The 15,115-nt window shown below is 37.7% G+C and overlaps 1 long non-coding RNA gene across 1 annotated transcript in view; it reads left to right on the top strand.

Annotated features, from left to right (window-relative positions):
* The first annotated feature begins 10,652 nt into the window (after positions 1-10,652).
* LOC146523192 (uncharacterized) overlaps positions 10,653-15,115 on the top strand; it is a 123,609-nt gene continuing 119,146 nt past the window's right edge. Inside the window, exon 1 of the long non-coding RNA XR_014871508.1 lies at positions 10,653-10,822. This is a non-coding gene — a long non-coding RNA (uncharacterized LOC146523192). The remainder of the gene's footprint in view (positions 10,823-15,115) is intronic.

Genomic DNA, 15,115 nt, shown 5'->3' with positions numbered 1-15,115 from the left:
CTTCCACTGACCGCTGCGGCACATCTGCACCAGGGCAAACCTCCGCCTACCCCACTCCTGCTTTACAGGTGAAAATAGAGCAAAAGGACCGCTGAGTCTTTGACTTTATTTATTTTCTGCTGTGTTTTACTTCCATCTATTTGAAAGACTGAGTGTAAACACAAAAAATATTTTATTTTATGTGCTGGAATGTGCAGAAAATAGGTTTAAATGTTCGTTGTCAGTGAATGTTGCATATAATTAAATTTTTACTTGATGCGTGAAGTTAAAAGATTAAAACGAATAAAACGAGTTAAAAAAAGAGACTTTTCCATTTGATTACATTTTGTATGATGGATTATGCAGAAAAAGTAGAATTGGGCTGAAAGATCTATCGCTTTATCACCTATTCAGGTTGTAAATCGTGTTTTTAAAAAGTAACTAAGTAATTAATTACTTTTGAAAATAAGTAATCAGTAAAGTAACGGGATTACTTTTTTGGGGAAGTAATCAGTAATTAGTTACTGATTACTTTTTTCAAGTAACTTGACCAACACTGGAAGTCAGTGTATAGCGGGGGTTATGGCAGCTGTGTACCGGGGCCTGTGCTTTGTCTGTGGTAATAACATCTCGATTGCTTGCGAGGTGAGCGGGTCTATCCCACGCTTTGCCGCGAGACTATCTCCGAAATCATCAAAGCACTTTTGCAAAGAGGCTGTATCTTGACAAACTGACCAGATATCTGAAGATTAAACCACTACATTCTTGGCTAAAAAATATTAAAACAGTATTTGGTGACGCACAAACAGGGTTCAGTTCTGTTAGTTTCCACATGCCAGTTGTTAATAACAATGGCTACCAGGCCAAAGCAATGGTTTTGACTCGATCAGCGTTAACCCGACCCATGCGTTTGATGGGTGAGGTTGACAGATAAAATAAGTTCATGGTGAGACCTGAAGGAGTCAACTGTGCCAAAATGAATTAATTAAATACACCATTAAATAATAATTTAAATGTGGCAATAATTAATTTAAATGTGAAATAAATAAATAATTAATTAAATGTGTCAGAAATATTTACTTAATTAATTATTCCCAATTTTAACTAATTATTTCCAATTTTAATTAATTATTGCCACATTTAATTAATTATTTAATGGTGTATTTAATTCATTAATTATGGTAGTCCTGGCTTTCCATAGAATGGCAACTAACTTTTTTATAACATAATGCATTTATGACAGTGTGTCTTAGTATTGCTCATGAGAGCATTAGTGCTCAACCCAGACAGCAATTTAGGTCATTTTTATCCTTCATAAAAGCTAACATGTGGAACCGTGGGGTAATTTTTTTTGATAAATTTTTGACTCAGAACTACTCTTCTTTTTTGGCGGTTATTTTTCCATTTATTAAATATTGCCGATCATAATATTGTGTCAAAGTAACATCTCCTCGGGTTTGGATTATTGTAATGCCCCATTTTCTTGTTTTACTAAAGCAGCTATTAATTGCCTCCAGTGTGTCCAAAACACTGCTGTAAAACTTCTAAATCACTTATAAATCTTCACATTCACATTTAAAGCTTTTGCGCTGCTTTCCTGTCAGGTTTAGATTTCAGTTTAACCCATTAAAACCATCAGTCCTAGGTCCAACTCCCACAACTCTTGAACGAATGTGTTAATAAAAAAATTCCAACAATTCTTGAATACAGCAAGTCTGTGCTTTTTCAGTGATATTAGGGTCATTAGAGTAATCCCAAGCAGGATGCCACATTCAAATCTCAGCAAATAACACAGAAAACAACACAATGAAAAGAACCCAAATGCCTAATGTCTGTTTCTATAGAGCTCCATCACACTCACTGACTCTCTCTTCTCTCAAGAGGGCTTTGTTATCCTACCCTGGAACACCACCAAGTTATTGGTCAGGTATGTGTATGACAGCTGGGTGAAAATCAAATCTCAGGATGTACCACAATTCACTGATCACATTAAATCAGTGGACCAACATACCAAATTCACCAGGGAGGATATGAAAAGTGGCAGGTTAGCCTTCTTAGACTGTGAGATTTCCATCAGTAATGGGGGACATCTAAAAGCTGATGTGTACCATAAACCTACACATAACGAGCGAACACCATCCCCACAGTCACAGTGGCCAGGGAAGCAGAAGAACATCAGATCAAGAAGGCCCAGAGTAAATGTGGTTATCCCAGCTGGACATTTGTCAAAGCTAGGAAGGCACCTAAAGAAAGCTCCACCTGATCCAGGAGAGAAGGATAACTGCCTAAGCGAAAATCTTTAGTGATCCCAAATGTGTCAGGAATATCAGAACAGCTGAGACGAATATTCTCTAAACACTGCCTCTCTGTGGTTTTAAACCCCAAAACACGATGCGCCAAAAATTGGTCCACCCAAAGGATCGGGTCGCCCGACACAGAGTAATGTACTGTACACACAGAAAAGCTACCTCGTCAGGCCAGGACTCTGCAGTCTATTTACACCTACAGACCAGTGGACACTCTTTCAATGATGTAGACATACACGTCCTGAATAGGGAGGGATGCTCGTTTGAGCGCGGAGTCAAGGAGGCCATATACGTCAAAAGAAAAACACCATCTCTGAATCTAGGAGGGAGCCTAAGGGTACATCTTTCACCATCTTACAATGCTGTATTTGCAGTCACTCACTGTGATGAGTACTGATGTTCATTGGTCAATGGTCTATGTTCAGTGGTAGCTGATCAATGATAATGACAATTTTCACATTAATGATCAAGAAACTGACCTCACAGCCCACTGTTCACCACTAGTGCTAGTTTCAGTCATTATGCAAATGTACTGTTAATAAGGTTGGGGAAACCTGCAGTTACTTGAGACTGAAGAAGTCACTTGAATGAGTGACAAAACATTTCTCCCGCTGAAAACACTGCATTTAAAAAAATGCTGTTAAAAAATTATTGCAAAACACCCGTTTGTTGCTGGTGAACAGTTAGTCTTTAGAGGGTCCTCATCAGGTGAGGTCGCCACCTACACTATGGAACTGCTCCACAATGTAGTTGGTGAGGCACATGACCCATGCCTCTGGAGAACTTCTCTTTAAGTTCTCAGATCATTAGGACATTGTTGTGATTTGCACCTGTCTAAAAATTATGGGGTTATGCCATCCAAATTTTCAACATATTTTTACATTTTATTTATGACCATTTATTTATGAAGATATGCATATAACTGGATATTTTACTTACTGCAACTTGTCATAATGTAGCTCTCCAATTCACCAGTGGGAGTGTCTAAATGTTGAGGCACTAACTTACTGCTGATATTGTACAATGTTGTTTTCACATGACACGAAGGAACTGTGGGAATAATAATAGAAATTGTGATTATATTGCCAATGTTTTTACTTACAGAATCAATTTACATTGTATGCATTTTGCTGTGGCAATGAAAAGTATAAATAGGACTTTCACCTCCTGTAACAATCTGTTGACAGGTAGAATGTGGTGCTGATGTAGGGTCCTTTACTTCTTCACAGTATAGCTCAAAATAGTTATCTTCATTATTGATTACCTTTTGACAAATTATTTCAAAAATTAAAAACCAAACAAGAACATATAGAAAATATAAAAATACAGTCAGCTCCACAATTTTTTGGACGAAGACACAATTTTTGTAGTTTTGCTTCTGTATATCACCAAAGGGAATTTTAAATCAAACAATCAACTGTCAGTAACTAGTAACTAAACTGAATAATGACAGAATTATTTCCATGATGAACAAAAACATCTAACAAAACCTACCAAGGAGGTAGGTGTGTCATTGTCAAATTCTAAAATCAAGAGATATCTTCATGAATGGAAATAAAGAGTTTAAAACAACGTGCAAACCACTGATAACAGTCAAGAACAATAAGATTTATTTTGTCATGTATTAATCACATATTTAATCATATCACATTAGTTATAGTAATATCACTTTCTCACTTTACTATAGTAAGAGCACTCCTGTCACTAGTTTACATGCATGTGGAAAGTTAACACAGTGAGGCCATTGTAATGGGAGACGTTAAAAAGATAGTGGGACTCCTTCTGCTTATCAGGGATGTAAATCCTTAGGTTATGGCCAAGTAGAAAACAAGGTCATAATTCTCTCTGTGAGGGAGGAGGTGCCCCCCCCCCTCCCTCTCCGTGAGAGGGGCCAACATGTAAGAGTTTGTGTTCTTTGTCTGTGTGTCTGTATATAAGATGTAAGGGCGGCGGCCACAATTCAGAGATGGTCCTGGTGTTTCACTGGGATGCTCTCTCCACATTGCAATGTGTTTATTAAACCCACTTCAAATCAAGCTCGCTGGGTGTGTTGCAGGTTATTGTTAAATTTTCCACCACAATTGACAGATTAGACTTTGCTAGAAAATATCTGAAAGAGAGAAGATAAAAAAATGGGGGAGGAGAGAAACAGCTCATGATCTGAAACATATTACCGTATTTTTCGGACCATAAGGCACACCGAATTACAAGGCGCACTGTCGATGAATGGGTCTGTTTTCATACATAAGGCACACCGCTGATGTGCGCCATATGTATGAAAGGCGCATTAAGCAAAACAAAGCAGTCAGATAAGTCAAACTTTACTCAACTCATTCTTCTTGCTTCCTCCACTTCTGTACCATTGATTCAATAATGTTGAATTCTCTTGCAGCTGCTCTATTCCCGTGTTGTTGCAGTATATTAATGACTAGCCTCGTATTGTAAATGGATTATCTCAGTTTTTCTCTTGACTTATGTTTGGTTCATTTACAGCATCCTGTCATGTGATTGCATTTGTTTCAACCATCGGGAACCCTCACATTAAGTTTAATAAAGCAGGAAAAAGTTCATTGTCCAGCTTCACTGTGTTTATGTCATGCTAACATAGCTGTGTCACTAGCACATCATTATATACCAGCTAGTCCAATTTTAGTTGACTACAAAAGTCACTGTTGCTTAGTTTTCTGTCTTCATTTATGCTGGAAGTGATAGCGAAGGTGCACGTTTAAATTTTTTCAGAAATCTCTAAGTCAGAACATGGTATATCATGTTTAGGTGGAAACTAGCGAGCTAACTTCCTGCTAACTTTCTGCTAACTTCTAACTCTGTTAAATTTAATACACTCTGTTTACATGGATGCCTGGATGTTAAACTTAATTGTTACACCTGGTCAAGCAGCAATGCTGATCATTTTACTAAAGATGAGAGAATTTAGACAGTTTTTAACTCTCAGTGATGCCGCAGTGTTCGTTTGACTTTGGGACCTGAAGCGGATGGAGTTTTGGACCCAGATTACTCCACGAGGTTCCTGACAATGAGACTGCTAACAGCAGCAGCAGGATAAATTCTGAAGTATACCAGACTATACTCTCTGCTCAGATTCAGCCAAATGCTGTAAAATGGATAATGGCTCAAGGGAGGAAACAGAGCATTTGGTGATGTCCAGCAGGTGCCAGATGTCAGACTGTCATTAACTGCAAATGATTTTTATCCAAGTATTAAAAACAATCCTTATATTTAAAATTATGCCAGTTTGGCCAAATATTTTTGACTGCTGTGAACTGAAACTACATATAAAAATGTCTGTAATTCCTAAACAGTTAATACAAATGAATGAATAACATTTTAAATTAAACCTAAATCAAATATTGGTTGTTTGACTTAAATCCATTTTCAGAGACAGAACTACAAAACGTGTGTTTTTGTCTAACAAATTGTGGCGCTAACTTTGTATTATTACATAAACATTATGTTATGGGGACAGTATTTCTGCTTCATTTGTTTTACCTCCATTGTTGTTGCAGACTGTCAGCCAATTCTTGCTTCAGATTATCCAGGCAACTTCTTTCTGTTAACATTAATGATAAGGAAGACTTGATGCATGCTCAGTCATCCAGGTAAGTAAATCCCACTGAAAATGCTACGTCCAGATGAACAGAATCAACCTTTTGGAATTAATAATAAGGAAGTATTAACTTTTTCTACCTCAAAGACTATTTGTTACTTTTTGAAAAAGCCAACCATCTATGTCCTTCTCCTTCATCAAGTGGGCAATTTAAACTGTCATCAAAAAATCGGCCATGTATTTTAGGCTCCTGTGTAGCCCTGGGCCCCCAAACTTGTGGACCCACACACCTGGACACATTAGTCTAACACACTGTTTTCACATTGTCTGTGTTCACTATTTTTGTCTCACTCTCTTTTCTGTTAAGAAGCCTTGTGGATTTGGGACTTTTTGTCTCCAACAAAAACAATATGCTTAAGTTACACACTGCTTACATACAAATCTGTGCATAAACAGTGCATATCAATGTTTTACACACTGATCTGTGTTTATATATATATATATATATTTTAACATGAATTGGATCATCGTATATGGACCAATTTACTCTAGGAATGCCTCAGACAATGCATATTGACAAATAATGCAGATCTGGTTGTCTTAGAAAATATAAACTCCTTTGTTTAAACTACATACTGTTAGTACTACTACCAATATTAACAATAATATTTCCTTCTTGTCAGTATTTACAGTTACATTTTTACCATGACTCAAAAAATGCTCAAAATACAAACAAGAAAATAGAATTACATGTTAAAAAATACTAAATGAAAATGAATAGGCCTTAACCTTTTATTTAAGTATTCATTTTTTTCTCTTTTATTTAAAATGAATGCTATTCTTACTGCATGTCTCTCTTTTTTTTATTCCTTTGTTGACCCAAAAGTTAGTTTTGGGGTTTTGTTAATATCCACAAAAAATCACTGATAAAAGAAAAGTTTAAAACAGCCTACCTTTATAAAGGTGATATGCCTGTAGCAAACATGCTGTGCTGTAATCCAGTTTTTTTTTCTAATTCTGTAGTACATATAGTAAAATTATTCTCTCACTACTGTGCATAAATACTGTAAGGCAGTCTTTCGTAAGTCCTTATGGGAATGCAGTCCAGGAGGACTCCGATCAACCTTTTTAAACTGTTGGGTGAACACTTTCAGTTTCCCTTAGGATCAGCTGATTTCTTGTAAAAGCTTTTTACAGTGAACTTCCTCTGAAGATTTAGTCCAAAGTTTTCCACTGTGTTGCAGATTAAAGACATGAAACACAGGGTCCCAAATCCCAATGTACATGTATAAAATGATGAATTAAACTTCCCACAAAACATGCATTTACCTCAAACTGAGAATAAGAGGGAAAAAAAACAATTTAGGTACGAATGTGTTACGGTTATTTGTGCCGGAAAGGCTGGTCTGAATATTTCAGAAACTGCTGATCTACTAGAATATTCCAATGCAACCATATCTAGAGTTTACAGCTAATGGTCTGGAAACGAGGAATATCCAGTGAGTGGTGGTCTTCTGAAAAATACCTTGTTGATACCAGAGGTATCTTCAAGCTGATAGAAAGAGAACAGTAATTTAAATAACCACTTGTTACAACCAAGATATACAGAAAAGAATCTTTGAATGCACAACATGTTGAACCTGAAGCACATGGGGTTTAGCAGCAGAAGACCATACCATATGTCATTCTTGTCAGTGCACAAAAGGAAGCCAAAGCTAAAATTCACACACAGGCTCAACAACTAGGCAACTGAAAATTGGAAAAACATTGCCCAGTCAGAGAAATCTCTATTTCTGCTACAGCAAAGTCAATAAAAAATACAGTCTTCCATTGATAAACTTTTTTTTTGCTAAATACTTTGCATGGCAATGCTGAAATGCTTTTATTGATTCCTAAAAGATAAATTGATTGTCATAAACAGCTTAATTTGATTGGTCATTAGGCCACTCGGATTACCTTTTGAGATTTTTGAAATATTGACCTGTTTTTATCATCAAACTTTCTAAATGTGTTCTCTACAACTGCCCTCCCTAACTTACATAGGGTAATAACATTCATTCAACCTACACTACTTGCATGTATTTTTAATCTTCAAAAAGCTTTTTAGACTCAACTGATGTTCTACAAACAGCCAATAGCTCAGACGTTTGACTTTGAGCTAAAGACAGGTTAACTTTGTCATCCAGGAAATGTTGATAGAGAGATAATAGTCAAGACAACACCTAAAAACAAATTCTTCCCCCTCTTCTTATTTTTCAGTTCCTACATCCTTGATTCCTTTGCTCTAATGTCCTCAATCACTTCAATCACTTCACCACATCTCAGTCTCTCAGAATTCAATTCAATTCAATTCAATTCAATTCAATTCAATTCAATTTTATTTATATAGCGCCAAATCACAACAAAGGTCGCCTCAAGGCGCTTCATAGATACAGAGAAAAACCCAACAATCATATGACCCCCTATGAGCAAGCACTTTGGCGACAGTGGGAAGGAAAAACTCCCTTTTAACAGGAAGAAACCTCCGGCAGAACCAGGCTCAGGGAGGGGCGGCCATCTGCTGCGACCGGTTGGGGTGAGAGAAGGAAGACAGGATAAAGACATGCTGTGGAAGAGAGACAGAGATTAATAACAGATATGATTTAATACAGAGAGGTCTGTTAATACATAGTGAGTGGGAAAGGTGACTGGAAAGGAAAAACTCAATTCATCATGGGAATCCCCCGGCAGCCTACATCTATTGCAGCATAACTAAGGGAGGATTCAGGGTCACCTGGTCCAGCCCTAACTATATGCTTTAGCAAAAAGGAAAGTTTTAAGCCTAATCTTAAAAGTAGAGATAGTGTCTGTCTCCCGAATCCAAACTGGAAGCTGGTTCCACAGAAGAGGGGCCTGAAAACTGAAGGCTCTCCCTCCCATTCTACTTTTAAATACTCTAGGAGTACTCCAAACAGAGAAGTATGCACACAAAGTGAGGAAGACTTTCAGAGAGAGGGGCTAAAATAACAGACATTTAAGAACATGAGACATTCATAAAATGAGACAAAATAAGACAATGTCAGATAAATATAGCTAGGGCTGCCACGATTAGTCGACTAGTCACGATTACGTCTACTATTAAAATCGTCGACTACTAATTTAATAGTCGACAGGTCGTTTGAAGCTTTGTTAGATCCCAAAAGCAGCAGGAATAAATAGTAGGATTTAAGAGTGTAATAACGGACTGAAACAGGAGATGGCAGCACTGCATGTACAAGAATGCCAGCTGCCATTAAACCCAGAAGAAGAAGAAGCTGTGTCCCAGAATTCATAGCGCAGCGCAGCTCAGTTTCCAACAATGGCGGCAGCTAGTTAGTTTTAATATTACTCTTATTATTCTTTCTGGGTCACAAAATACATGTTTAACATATTTTCAGGCGAGAATGTAGCTGTGTAAACCTCAAATATCTGCTCAGTTTATCAAGACACCACATATTTTCAAAAGCGCTCCGACATTTTTGGAGACGTCTGTTACCCACTAGCTCGATAGTTAGCCGAGGTTCAAGGCTCACTAGAGCCGGTGAGAACACCGGACTCCCGGCAAATCGTTTTCTAACCCACCGCCGTCTTTCGCTACTCAGGTTAAACACGATATAAGTCACTGCAATAAGGATAATTATTAGGTTATTTACATTATTATGTAAATAATAAAATAATATAAAGCAAAAATTGGGAAACGTAAAGTCCGAAGTCTTTATATTAGGAGCCATCAGTCAAACAATATTGTTTGCTCTCGGTCTAAACAGAGCGCGTTGTGTGTGACATCTTCTTTTGCGCAAGCGGGCCACTTTGAGCGTTCACACTAGAGCACGTTTGCTGTCGCATTTTATTTGTAGTGTGAACAAGCAGACAAAAAAATCGGATTTGATCAAAAAATCGGAATTGAGCATCAAGACCTGCAGTGTGAACGTAGCCTTAGATAACTTAAAAATGATATTATTTGGCTTTTTTGTTTCTTTTAGTATTTTATTTGTTCCTGAGTAAATCGGTTTGGCTGAGATTAAAGTCATAGTTTTTACACAGCTGAATAAACGTCAAGCAGACAACTGATCATCAGAAGTGTGAGATGCTCGAGAATATACTCCGGTGTCCTGTTATATTTTAGATAGCAAGGAGTTTATTAAAGTCCACTGAAACAATCTGCAAATGTCATTAAAATTTAATGAACTATCATCTTGTCGTTATTTTTAGTTAGCGTATACCTTAAAACACTTAAAGCTGTAAGCTAATACTGGTGCAATAAGCTGTACGTTTTATGTCCAATGGATGCATTATCTGATTAGTCGACTAATCGCAAAAATAATCGGTGACTAGTCGACTATCAAAATAATCGTTTGTGGCAGCCCTAAATATAGCACATGGCACAGATTCACCTGTCCATTGTTTATTTAGATCAGATTGCTAGTAATGTACTTTATAATCTGGTATATCAGATCAGACTTAAAATTAGGTTTTGCTCTCTCTTAAATCCCTATTAGTAAATTATTTAATAATTGGTCAAAAATATTGATTTATTTTGCTTTGCAGAAGCCTGGTTTCAGTACGATGAGTAGTTTAAATGTCTAAAAGGGTACATCTCTCATCATCTTACAATGCTGTAATCGCAGCCATTGCCCAACTCTCTGTGAATGGTACTCATGGCCATTGATCAATGGCCATTAATAATAATAAACTTTATTTATAAAGCACACACAAAAAAAACAAGTTATACCAAGGTGCTTAACAAAATAACATAGGAAAAAAGGAGATGGGAAAATGGAAAGGACCCGGCATGTATTAGATATAAAAACCATGACAGTCATTGATACATAAAAGTTCAGGGGGTTGGGAAGCGCATCTGTAACCGGAAGGTCGCCGGTTCGATCCCTGGGCTCTCTGTCCTGGTCGTTGTGTCCTTGGGCAAGACACTTTACCCTACCGCCTACTGGTGTTGGTCAGAGGGGCCGATGGCGCGATATGGCAGCCTCGCTTCTGTCAGTCTGCCCCAGGGCAGCTGTGGCTATAACTATAGCTTGCCTCCACCAGTGTGTGAGAGTGAATGAATAGTGGTATTGTAAAAGCGCTTTGGGTGCCTTGAAAAGCGCTATATAAATCCAATCCATTATTATTATTACTTAACTGGCAGCCGGTGCAAGCCAGCAAGAACAGGAGTAATAGAGGAAAATTTCCTGCTACCCGTCAAAAGGCGTGCCACTGCATTCTGGACAGTCTGCAAGGGAGAAAGGAGGAGGAAAGGCCAATGTAAAGAGAGTTGCAGTAATCCAACCTGGAGGTCACAAATGCGTGAATAAGTTTCTCCAGGTCTTTATGCGGAACATAGTGCTTAGGCTTAGAAATAAGGCGCAGCTGATGAAAACTAGACCTCAGTACACCAGACACTTGCTTATCAAATTTAAACAAATAGTTCTTCCCACAGTCCAATTTAAAAAGAATTGATTAACTGATTAATCTAATTTGGCTGTTAAGTGTGAATGTGAGGGTGAATGATTGCTTTTCCTCTTTGCTTGCTCTGTGTTTGACTGGTGACCTGTCCTGGGTATATCCTTACTCTCTCCTGTGGTATAGGCCCTAGAAACCCTCCAACACTAAAATGGCTAAGAAAATGAATTGATGGATAGACACCATTTTCCTCTAATACAGCAAAGATGCAAAGTATAACATATATCTGCGTGGGACAAATAAACGTGGTAATACTGTTGACCATCAGTGTGGGTGTCAGCTCGGAAGATGTAGGCCCTGAGCTGAGGTCTCTGAGAGACAGATGAATGTATTTCTCCCAGACCGTTTTTTTTTGTTTTGGGGGACTTTCCAAACAGTAGAACAGATTACGTACTAGTCTGAAGTTTGATGATTCACACCCCGGCGCCTGGAGGAGCTGGGGTTCCTGAAAGCAAGCTACTGAACTTTAGATTGCTCCTGATGTATCCATCAGAGTGTGTGCATGAATGTTAGAAAGCACTTAAGGCATATAATAAAATGCTGTGTGAATGACTGAAAGTGATCAAATGATCAGAGAAAACCCACAACTTACATCTGCTAATAATTTTCATTAAACTTACATTCCCACCACTCAAGCTCTTCACACGTGTTTTTAACCTATAAAAAGTTGTTTTATTAGAAACAACTCAAAAAGTTGCTCTATATTCCAGCCTAGTGACTTTTGCATTGGGCCAAAGATACAATAACTTTGGCATCCAGGAAATACTACTAACAAGGAAGTCGTTAAGTAAACAAAGAAACAAATTATGTTCCCTCTTCTTATTTTTCACTTTGTACATCCTTGATTCCTTTGCTCTCATTTCCTCAATCCTCTCATTGTGTCTTAGACCCTCCCACCAGTAAAGGTGTGGAAGACATAAAGAGAGGAAGTAAGATAACAGAACTTTAACAAAATGAGACCTTCTTACCGCAGACCCATCATTTTAAAGCAGTGCCAGTTAAATATGATACATGATACAGATACATCACCTGTCCACTGTTATTTAACAGGCTAATTTAAAAAAAAAAAAAGCTTTTTATGTTCTTACATGCCAGAGGAGAATAACAGTATTCATGACAACTTCCAATTTTAGACCTATTTTTAAATAAATTCATGTGGCAAAATTGTTCAAATATAATAACTTTTCATTTTCTTCTATGACAGTGAGAGGAGTTTATTTATCCCTGACAGGTATAAGGATTGTTGGGGATTGAACCACTGAGTTTGTCATAAACAGAGAAGGTTGTGTACTGAATGAAATGTTGTTCTATATTCCACCCAGCATAAATGAATGTTTTTGAGTTTGGGCCAAAGACAGACTAACTTTGCCATTCAGGAAAAAGTGACAGCACGGAAAAAAATTTCCCCTCTTTTTATTTTTCAGTTTATACATCCGTGATTCCTTTGCTGTCATCTCCTCAAAGGAGACAAACTCACTATACCAGTTGGTCTTCATCTAGCTCACAAACTAACTGGTTTGTCTATTAAAAGCAATTTTTAAAGGATATAGTTTTTGACACATACTTCCTCCCACAGTCCTATTAAAAATTAACTCATGAATCTAATTTAGCTGTAAGGTGTGAATGTGAGTGTGAATGATTGCTTTTCCTCTGTGTTTACTCTGCGTTTGACTGGTGACTTGTCCCTACTCTCTCCTGTGGTATATTCTCTAGAAACCATCCAACACTAAAATGGCTAAGAAAATGCATAGATGGATAGACACCATCTTCCTCTAATACAGCAAAGATGCTAAGTATAACATGTGTGTGTGACAAATAAACTTGGTAATACTGCTGATCATCTTTGTGGGTGTCAGCCTGGAAGATGTAGGCCCCGAGCTGAAGTCTCTGAGAGACAGATGAATTTATTTCTCCCTGACAGTTTTGTTGTCATTGTTGGGGATTGGACTCTCGACTTTCCAAACAGTAGAGCAGATTGCCTACTAGTCTGAAGTTTGATGGTTCACACCCCGGCTCCACCAGTCCACATGCTGACGTTTCTGAATGCAAGACACTGAACCTCAGATTGCTCCTGATGTATCCATCAGAGTGTGTGCATGAATATTAGAAAGCATTTAGGGCATCGAATAAAATGCTGTGTGAATGAGTGAATGTGGTCAAGTGATCAGAGAAAACCCATAACTTACATCTGCTAATGACAAACAGTCAACTTAGACTCCCACCAGAATAGACAAATACATATTTACATTGTTTAATGGTCTTAAATGTTTAAGTGTGAAAAATGCAAAACAATGAAATCAGGAAGGGAGCAAACATTTTTTCAAATCCTTCGATGTGGGTGTGAGAAATCAACTTAGAATAGCCTGACCATCAGTCTGGAATAAGCAGTCCCCAGCAGGCTGAACCTGGAGCAGAGGTTCTGTACTGAGTTGTGGTCTCTGGGAGAGATGAGTTTATTTCTCTGTGACAGCTTTATTGTTTGTCAGGTATCAAACTGCTGATGTCTCCACTAGTAGAGTGCATCATCTACTCTTTTGATCCTCAGCAGTTTAATAAAACATGCTGGTCTTTCTTTATGATCAGAGGGAACCCACAACTTACATCTACTAATAACATTCATTCAGCTTACATTCTAGTGACTTTTGCATTGGGCCAAAGACAGAATAACTTTGGCATCCAGGAAATACTACTAACAAGGAAGTCGTTAAGTAAACAAAGAAACAAATTATGTTCCCTCTTCTCATTTTTCACTTTGTACATCCTTGATTCCTTTGCTCTCATTTCCTCAATCCTCTCATTGTGTCTTAGACCCTCCCACCAGAAAAGGTTTGGAAAACATAAAGAGAGGAAGTAAGACAACAGAACTTTAACAAAATGAGACCTTCTTACTGCAGACCCATCATTTTAAAGTGTGCCAGTTAAATATGATACATGATACAGTTACATCACCTGTCCACTGTTATTTTACAGGCCAACAGTACGGCAGGGGAAGTTTATACATAAAGGATCAACTTTACTCTCATTTCCTCAACAGAGGCACACTCACTTTACAAGTTTGCCTTCATCTAGCTCACAAAAATAACTGGTATGTTTAGTAAAAGTTTTTGTCATTTTATAAAAGGATATTATTTTTGACACATACTTTGATTGTTTTGTTCTGATTTCCTTGATCTTCTCTCTGCATCTTAAGTGGATTTATGATTTAGCATGTATGTCTGTATGTAGAGAGCTCTGTTGTCAGAGGGAGGCAGTGTACACAATATGCAGTAGAAGCAGTCCGCGTGCCTCTCCGTCTTGTGCAATTGTTTTCCATCAGCCAGCCATGGAGCGTAGCAAAGTTAAAATATAAGAAGGGCTTAAGTGAAAACAAGCATTTAAAAACAATTTAAAGAAAATCTCCACACATTGTGCTTTTAATGCTGTACTCTTTGATCTTAGAAGTTGCTTTTTGTTTTCAGGTTTCTCCGATTCTGGGTAAACACAACTGTCCCTCTCTTGGCTTTAAATGAATTCACAATGTGACAAAAATATTCAGATATCTTCAGAAGTTAAAGTAGGATTTGGCCAATGGAGGAATCCTAAGACTGGGTGTAGCAGTGCAGCATGTAACCAGCATTGCAGCATTGGCCCATTGGCCAATCACACTACGGCCTCTCCTTTTCATTTTGGTGAGATTAAAACCACATAAAATCGTTTTGAGATCAGTAAACACAACCAGAATTCATACATAAGGCACACGGGATTAGAAGGGGCACTGTCGACTTTCAGAAAAATCAAAGGATTGATT

The sequence above is a fragment of the Neolamprologus multifasciatus genome, chromosome 3, assembly GCF_963576455.1.
Source record: "Neolamprologus multifasciatus chromosome 3, fNeoMul1.2, whole genome shotgun sequence".
Taxonomy (NCBI): Eukaryota; Metazoa; Chordata; class Actinopteri; order Cichliformes; family Cichlidae; genus Neolamprologus; species Neolamprologus multifasciatus.
This window is presented reverse-complemented; position numbering and strand designations above follow the sequence as displayed.